At 37.0% G+C, this 8,574-nt stretch overlaps 1 pseudogene; it reads right to left on the reverse strand.

Annotated features, from left to right (window-relative positions):
* Nucleotides 1-2,380: 2,380 nt before the first annotated feature.
* LOC131996960 (tubulin gamma-2 chain-like) lies at nucleotides 2,381-3,086 on the reverse strand (annotated as a pseudogene).
* Between the last annotated feature and the right edge of the window lie 5,488 nt (nucleotides 3,087-8,574).

Here is an 8,574-nt window from a genome sequence, read left to right on the forward strand (position 1 = left end):
CGGCTGGTTACCTATGGTAAATACCTCACAAGTGTCACACGCACTAGGGAGGGATAACCACCGCTGAAAATTTTTTCTTATGTTCTCGCCGGGATTTGAACCAAGGCTTTCAGCGTTAAAGGCGGGCATGCTTAACACTGAGCTACGGTTGCCTCAGACGATTTGTCTAAGTTTGCCATTCTTAGGTTAAGTTTAGAGCCAATTCATTTGGGGAAAATGAGTTTCAGAGGTCTTCCCTTCCGGTTGTTCTAATTTTAAAATTTGGTGTCAAGCGTATAGGAGCCGCAAATCCACGAATGTGAGTACATCTAACATCCAAATTAAATTAATTAAATGACCCAAAACCTCCCTAAAACCTATTACATAAATTGAAATAAGGGAATTTGGAAGTAAAAAATTGTATTTACGTGATATACAAACGAATGTGTATACAGTGGGACAAAAGATCGAGTGAATGTTTTACTTCGTCAGAAATCCAGCCCAATTAATTACTCAGTTTTAGAAAATTGTTCAACGGTTTGGAAATGCGAAGAATTATCTTTAGACTTTGTCGTTCCAATTTCTCTAGAAGACCAGATATGCAAGAATGAATTCATCATGACTGTAACCCGAAGGAAGTGGGAATTTTGGAGTTGGGGTGTCCATCAGGAAGGTCTGAAATGTTTTCCGAATTTAGAGCGTAAACTTGACGCCTATGACGCTGAACGGATCCTGGGGCTTAATTCTCTTTCTATGAAAACCTGAAATGAAAAACATATTTCGTTTTCATCAATACTTTACATAATAAGTTTTCATAAAAACAGATATTGTGGTTCTGATTTATTTTTTAAAATCAATGATTCTTTTGCATCTTCCAACGAAAAATTTGTATCATGGTACAATCCATTCTACCATGCAAATAGTGAAAATGCGTAATGCACTTTAACCTGATATAGCTTCCATATAAACCTATTTCCCGATTTGACTTCTTGAGCCCCTTGAAGCCGCAATTTTTGTCCGATTTATCTACAATTTTGCAAGTAGTGTTCTGTTATGACTTCCAACAACTGTGCTGGTTCAAATCGGTCTATAACCTGATATAGCCCCCATACAAACTGATCTCCCGATTTGGCTCTTTGAGTCCCTGGAAGCCACAATTTTTATCCGATTTGGCTGAAATATTTCAAGTAGTTTTCTGTTATGACTTCCTAAAGCTGAGCCAAGTACGGTTAAAATCGTTCTACAACCTGATATAGCTCCCATATAAACCGATCTCCCATTTTGATTTCTTGAGCCCCTGGAGTCCGCAATTTTTGTCCAAGTTGGCAATAGAAGCTTTAGTTTTTGCTGGTTTGACAGAAGTTTGGTATGTAGAATAAAATTATGCCCTTCAACTATATTAAGTTTGTATACATTTTTTGCAGAATCCATGGTGGTGGGATCCTAAGATTCGGTTCGGCCGAACTTAGGACGCTTACCATATAGATCGATCTCTCGATTTAAAGTCTTGGCTCCATAAAAGACGCATTTATTATCCGATTTCGATGAAATTTGACACAGTGTCTTATCTTAGGATTTTCGACATCCGCATCCCATATGATTCAGATCAGTCTATATTTGGATATAGCTACTAAAAAGACCACGAAGGACGAAAGATGCGTCTAAGACCCCATAAGGTAACATCAACTATACTTATCCGATTTGGCTGAAAGTTTGCACGTGGTGTTTTTGTATCACTTCTAACAATTTTGCAGAGCATGGATCATATCGCTTCATAACTTGATATAGCTACGATATAAACCGATCGCCCGATTAGACTTTTTGGAAGAACAAAATAAAATAGTATAGCAATAGATAGCGAAAGTATTGATACTCGTATGGCGTCTACTTATAAATTCTGCAATATCTTTCCGAGACAGCAAAGTTGTATTTTAAATGAGAATAGAAAATTTGTATCAATGCAAAATTCAAATCCTTTTTTGGAAAATTTTAGATCAAAACTTGCCTGTAAAGAAAATCATCTCCATTCTATTGGCTGGACTTCATGCAGTTATAACTTAACGACATTGACTGCCTTTTCCGACTGCATTTTTGTATAACAAATGTAAGAAAACTAGCTCGAAAAGTTCTTCGAATTTGTTTGGTCAGTTTCAAACAAAATCCATTGAAATTTTTGGATGATAGACCAAAAGATTGGGTGATAAGCTTGAACCTATTTCTGTTCTTTCCAAAGTATGAGGTGAACGTCTTATTCCTTTCAAACCAAAGTCTTGCAATGAAGTGGTAACAGATCTGAGTGAGAGTGCAACCAATTTTGTGGATGCTACCAGTAAGCTCAACAATAATATGGAAAGTGACACTTCAATGAAACTGGGAAATTAATTATTGATCAAGAACAGATTCATATTTTACAACCATTGATGAAAGTAGGATTTTAAATATACAAACGATCTGAAGCTATGCGTTTTAAAGCTGTATTATCCAAAACCACAATATAATCAGCACAACTGTTCAAACGTTTCAAAGTGAGCAAAGAGTTATGGGGCTGGACATCAACATCACTAATCACATCTTGTTTTGGAAAAAAGCTGTACTTTTGCAAAAGTTTCTTAGGAAAACGATCTGACAAACATTACAGCATATAAGAACCCATACCGTAACCAATGCCCCCAGCTATGGAGTGACACAAAACCAATTCCTCTAACGAATCACTGCCATCTGCTTCACGATCAATAATATCGAATACTTCTTCCTATAATTTTTCTCATTGGTAAAATCCTGAAGCCCAGTTGTTGCCAGCACAATCAACCACCACAATGTTTGAAAAGATAAACATTTTCGGGACTGTAAAGCTTGGCGTGTGTGGAGGCCATAATTGTGACTATAACTCTAGGCTCCAAATCGAGTAAATCTGCTCTTGGTATATAATGATTATCATCGGCCAAGTAGAAGATCACATATTTGCGGTCCAGACCATTTGTGGTAAATTCCTCCAACAGGTCAATGGATGAAATACCATGTTTCAGACACAGGTGTTTCAAAAATACGAAGCCAATTTGATTTCTACATTGTCCCAAATGCAGAGTAATAATTTCGCTGGGCAATTTTTACCAATAAACAAATAATATCCTGCAATCACACTCATTTAGACATTGTATTCCGTTCTGATACTCAAGGATCAAAAGTTTCCAAGATTAAACCAGTTCAAGTTCCTAGCACTGAACAAGCCAAATCGCCTTTAGAAATAAAAGTACTCAGGGAAAAAAAGACCTAAAATAGAACTCCTTCTGCTTGCCAGTACGGGACATTCACACAGCAGATGTTCTATAAGTTTCACCTTCTTTCTCACTGATTGTGCAGAGATTGTTATTTACAACCTTTAGTCTATCTGCGTGTCTTCCAATCAGGCAGTGACCTGCCATGACGAACACGATGGGTGCGACTTCTGTTCTAGCTACTACAGCAAATCGGTACACCTCTTTAATTAAGCCCCACAATCTTGGAGAGTTCATTGACCCCAATTTGTGAACATCTGTTATCGCATGCCCTTCGGCCTTATATCTCCACATTAAATATTTGAGGTAGGTCGAATGAGATAAACTGGTTTTTTTTATTAAATTACTGCATTCCATTGTTGTTATTTTTTTGTATGTCACCAAGGGAATAAATATGCCAAGCACAAATAACAGCTAATGGAATTTTAAATTAGTATAGAACTGAGAAATGATGATAAAATAAATTTAGTGTTATATTGATAAACAAACCATTTAGAGGTTTTATTAAATTAGAGCGAGACTTAATTTTGGTTTGTATCATGGCGGTGTAGAAACTTCGCCTGGAGAGAAGATCGCTCTAATTGTCTATTTTAATATACTCCACCATAGGATGGGGGTATACTAGTTTCGTCATTCTTTTTCTAACTCCTTGAAATATTCATCAAAGATCCCATAAATCATATAGGCTCTTGATCGTCATGACATTTTAAGTCGATCTAGCCATGTCCGTCCGTCCCTCTGTCTGTCGAAAGCAAGCAATCTTTCGAAGTAGTAAAGCTAGCCGCTTGAAATTTTGCGCCAATACTTCTTATTAGCTTAGGAGGCCACCGTAGCGCAGAGGTTAGCACGTCCGCCTATGACGCTGAACGACTGGCGAGACCAGCAGAAAAAATTTTCATCAGTGGTTTTCCCCTCCTAATGCTGGCAACATTTGTGAGGTACTATGCCATGTAAAACTTCTCTCCAAAGAGGTGTCGCACTGCTGCACGCCGTTTGGACCCGGCTATAAAAAGGAGGCCCCTTATCATCGAGCTTAAAAAAAAAAACCTTGAATCGGACTGCACTCATCGATATGTGAGAAGTTTGCCCCTGTTCCTTAGTGGAATGTTCATAGGCAAAATTAGCATTAGCATCCGCCGTATAGCAATGACTTGGCACCCAATGATTCTTTTTATTCCCACACATTAAGGTTAAAATGCGTGGTCAATGATTGCCGCCGCCAAAAAATGCTGTTGAAGCATTCAATAACCATGTTTTCAAGGCGTCTCAAGCTGAGTGGAAAAAGCGCTTCGACTATTGGTTTGAGCGTTTGCAAAAGTACATAAATAATGCTGGAGAATACTTTGGAAAAAAATAAAATCGTTAGCCCACAAATTTATATAGCAGCCCTAGTATTTCAACAAATTTTCAACTTTTGACATTATGGTCCAAATCAAATCATTGAAATCATTCAAACCAAATGCATCTCCAATCATTGAGCTCGTCTCGAAAGAGAAACAAACAAAAATTGTAAAATTTAATGATCTTCGCCCTAACTGGCAAAAACATAAAGGGTCAAAGGTTCGGCGGAGCCCGGCCAGGATCGAACCTGGGCACACGGAGCAACAGCGAGAGCCATTTCCGTTGTCTTGGCGTTCGAAGCCATCAATACAACTTCCAACAGATGCACAAAATCGTGTGTAGTACGGAAGAAGTGTAATTTTTCACAGAAGGAAAAGAACAGCTAATAGTTAGGGTTGTCAAGTGTGGTTAATGTGGTAATTGTATCATAGATGCGTTTTCGCTATTAATACGATTCAAATACAACATACCAACGCACGGCCCTTGCGTTGGTATGTTGGCTTTCCTTTCCCATTTGCATCTCCGATCATTGAGGTGGTCTCGAAAGAGAAACAAACAAAAATTGTAAAATTTCATGATCTTCGCCCTAACAGGCAAAAACATAAAGGGCAAATAATTTTTGATTAAATGATCTTCCTATTCAATTTCTGTGTATTGTAAAGGGCGTAATTTGCATCCGATTCGCTGTATAGCTCTCATATGCAGGTCGGTTTTCGAACACGCAAAACGAAAATTTGTTTTGCCCTAATTCTTGCAAACCTTTGCATATAAAAGTTTGAATGTATACTTTCATCAAATTTCTATCCAGTTAAAGGAACCTCAGCTGATTTTAAACTTTTAAAGCATAAGGACTGGAAAATATACGCAAAGCTATTTTTTGCCTTTTGCAAATTCGAAAACCACAGCCTGATAGACCTGTCTGTATGTATATCTAAAAACTTCTGTATTAAAATGCATATTCACTTAAAAAACTAAATTCGCTTACCGTTAGACATGAAATTTTGCTCTACAACAAAAAATGTTTGCAAGTCAGTGTAATAAAAGCACAAATAAAACCCAACATATCTAATTTTAAGACATGAATAAATTCTCACCCAGGTAGAGAAGAAATCACAGAAATTTCTTAGCATTTCAACTAATTTAAAATCATCTCTGACATACAAACTGATTTTTTGTAGCCATACACATGGTACTCTGTTAGGTAATTCCGAAAAAGATTTTTAAAGTGCTAATTGATAAAAATTGTTTGCAAATCTATGGGTAAACATCGATCGGTGTTGTTGACTTACTGACTGACTGGTTGGTTGGCAGATTTTAGACGATATGCTGAACTGAGCATCTTTGAATGGCGTTACCATAAGGTCTCCAAGTAAGTATATTGATGTTGCGTTCAGCAGATGCTAAGGGCGGATACTTGCTTTGGATTGGAATCACATCCATATTCATATTTACATACTTACATGTACTCGTACCTGCACTCATTACTCGTAGCAGAGAGCTTCTATGTGCTTAAACGTACAAAGTTATTGCAAGATCATCATCATGATGTACGGTCAGCCAAGCATTTCCAAGGGGATGAGATGCCAGCTATAAATAAAAATGTCTGGGTGTAGCATCTTCGTGCAAACCGATAATGATGTAATTTTGGTCGAATATATGAATGAATGCCTATGAATATTTTCAATTATGACTGCTGCTTGAAGGTGTTTAGCACGTAATGATGCTTGACGCAGAATTTTAAAGATAGAATATTAAAAGCCCATGAAAAATTAAAAGACTTAAGACACAAACTCAGTTCATATTTACTAAGAGCGAAGAGCCAAATATATTGGTTCCTTAGGTATTTTACCTTCTGCTCACGCATTCACTCCTTTGTTTACTTTTCATAGAATTTGAAATTTCACAAGTCTTGTTACTTTTTTGAAATCTTGTCAAATTTCCAAGCAAATGAAAAAATTTATGGGTTTTAGGCAAACTATTGAGGTTCTGATATGATGTATAAAGAATGGTAGTCTCTCAACTTAAATTTTATGTTTGACGAGTAGAAGAATACGTTTTCATCTGTCATTAGTTGAAAGCGTGGCAGAAAAGATATTCTTTCGTGTATGAAGGATGTTCTATTTTTAATTAATGAAATGTGTTAAATGAAATGCTAAATAGGCTACACTAGGGTACTGTTGCCGATCTTTATTATACCCTCCACCGTATACTATTTTCGTCATTCCGTTTGTAACTCATGGAAATATTGATCTAATACCTAACAATGTATATATATTCTTGATCGTCTTGACGTTCCAAGTCGATTTAGCCATGTCCGTCCTTCCATCTGTCAGTCTGTCGAATGCAGGCTAACTTTCGAAGGAAAAGTGCACACATACTTCTTATTAGTGCACGTCAGTTGGGATTGTCAATGGGCCAAATCGGTCCATGTTTTGGTACAGCACGCAGCGTTTCGTTATGACTTTCAAGAACTGTGTTAAGTTTGGTTTAATCGGTTCATAATCTGCCGATCTGGGATCTTGACTTCGAAAGCCTCTAGAGGGCGCAATTACTATCCGATTTCGCTGAAATTTTGCATGAAGTGTTTTGATTTATCTTCCAACAACTGTACCTGGTATGATCTTAGTCGGTTTATTACCTGATATAGCTCCCATATAAACCGATCTCCCAATTCTTATCCGATTTTGCTGAAATTTTGCCCAATGTTTTGCAATATGGTCTTTAACATCCAAACCAAGTATGGCCTGAATCGGCCCACAATCGGACATAGCTTTAATAGCATGGTATATTTAATCCGTTATCCTTTGTTTGCCTATCAAGAGATATCGGGCAAATAACTTGAAAAAGGCGATCCATGGTGGAGGGTATATAAGATTCGGCCCGGCCGAACCTGAAACGCTTTTACTTATGATTATATTGTAAAATGTATTTAATTATCTTGAATTTTCCTATCTTACATTCTAAAAACTAACGTTGTGAGCGTGTAATTTGAAGATCCCCATGCTTAGCACAATTTATTTGTATTGTGCTTGTAGTAACACAAGTCTACAAGTGTTTATTTTTCACCCACATAATATTACAAAACAGTAAAATTTTTCCGCGATCGAAGGATTTTGGTAACCATTTCGCTCCAAGAAATCAAGACTTTAAAATATCTCTATTCTATCCGATTTTTTGTGCCCAGCATTATGAAAGACCATTTTTCAAAAGTTTCGAAATTTTCAATTTTTTGTTGTTGTCGTCACTGAGACTCTGTGCTCGATACCACTGATTGTCCGCGACTGCCATTGCAGCTACTCCGTATAGAGCATTCCACTATCTGCAACCAGTGGATGCGCCCGGCAGCTCGCAAGTTAAGCTTCTCGTGATAACCGTAAGCACCAACCAACTTTTGGGGGATTGTACTTTTTAGAATCCTTGATGCAGGACGAACTGATGTGGATATTAAAAGCTCGAAGTGACATCTTTTCATTGATCTCCAATAGGTTCCAAACAAATCCGATGTGTTCAATGTGTAACACATTTGAAATAGAAAACATTCAACATTTCTTGGGTCGATGCCACGCTCTCAAAGTATTTCGCTTAGTGTTCTTCCGAAAGCACATAATTAATGAATATGTGAAATAATAAATATTCTCAATGGATATGTTACTAACTGGTATATAAAAACGTGTATGCTATATAGAAAACAGTTTTTGTCTGAATTTAATAAATAAAAAGAAAGAAAAAAAACTTGTAAATCTCTAATAAAGGGTGATTTTTTTGAGGTTAGGATTTTCATGCATTAGTATTTGACAGATCACGTGGGATTTCAGACATGGTGTCAAAGAGAAAGATGCTCAGTATGCTTTGACATTTCATCATGAATAGACTTACTAACGAGCAACGCTTGCAAATCATTGAATTTTATTACCAAAATCAGTGTTCGGTTCGAAATGTGTTCATTCACCGTAACGTTGCGTCCAACAGCATCTTTGAA

This window comes from Stomoxys calcitrans, chromosome 4, assembly GCF_963082655.1.
Source record: "Stomoxys calcitrans chromosome 4, idStoCalc2.1, whole genome shotgun sequence".
In the NCBI taxonomy this organism is placed as follows: Eukaryota; Metazoa; Arthropoda; class Insecta; order Diptera; family Muscidae; genus Stomoxys; species Stomoxys calcitrans.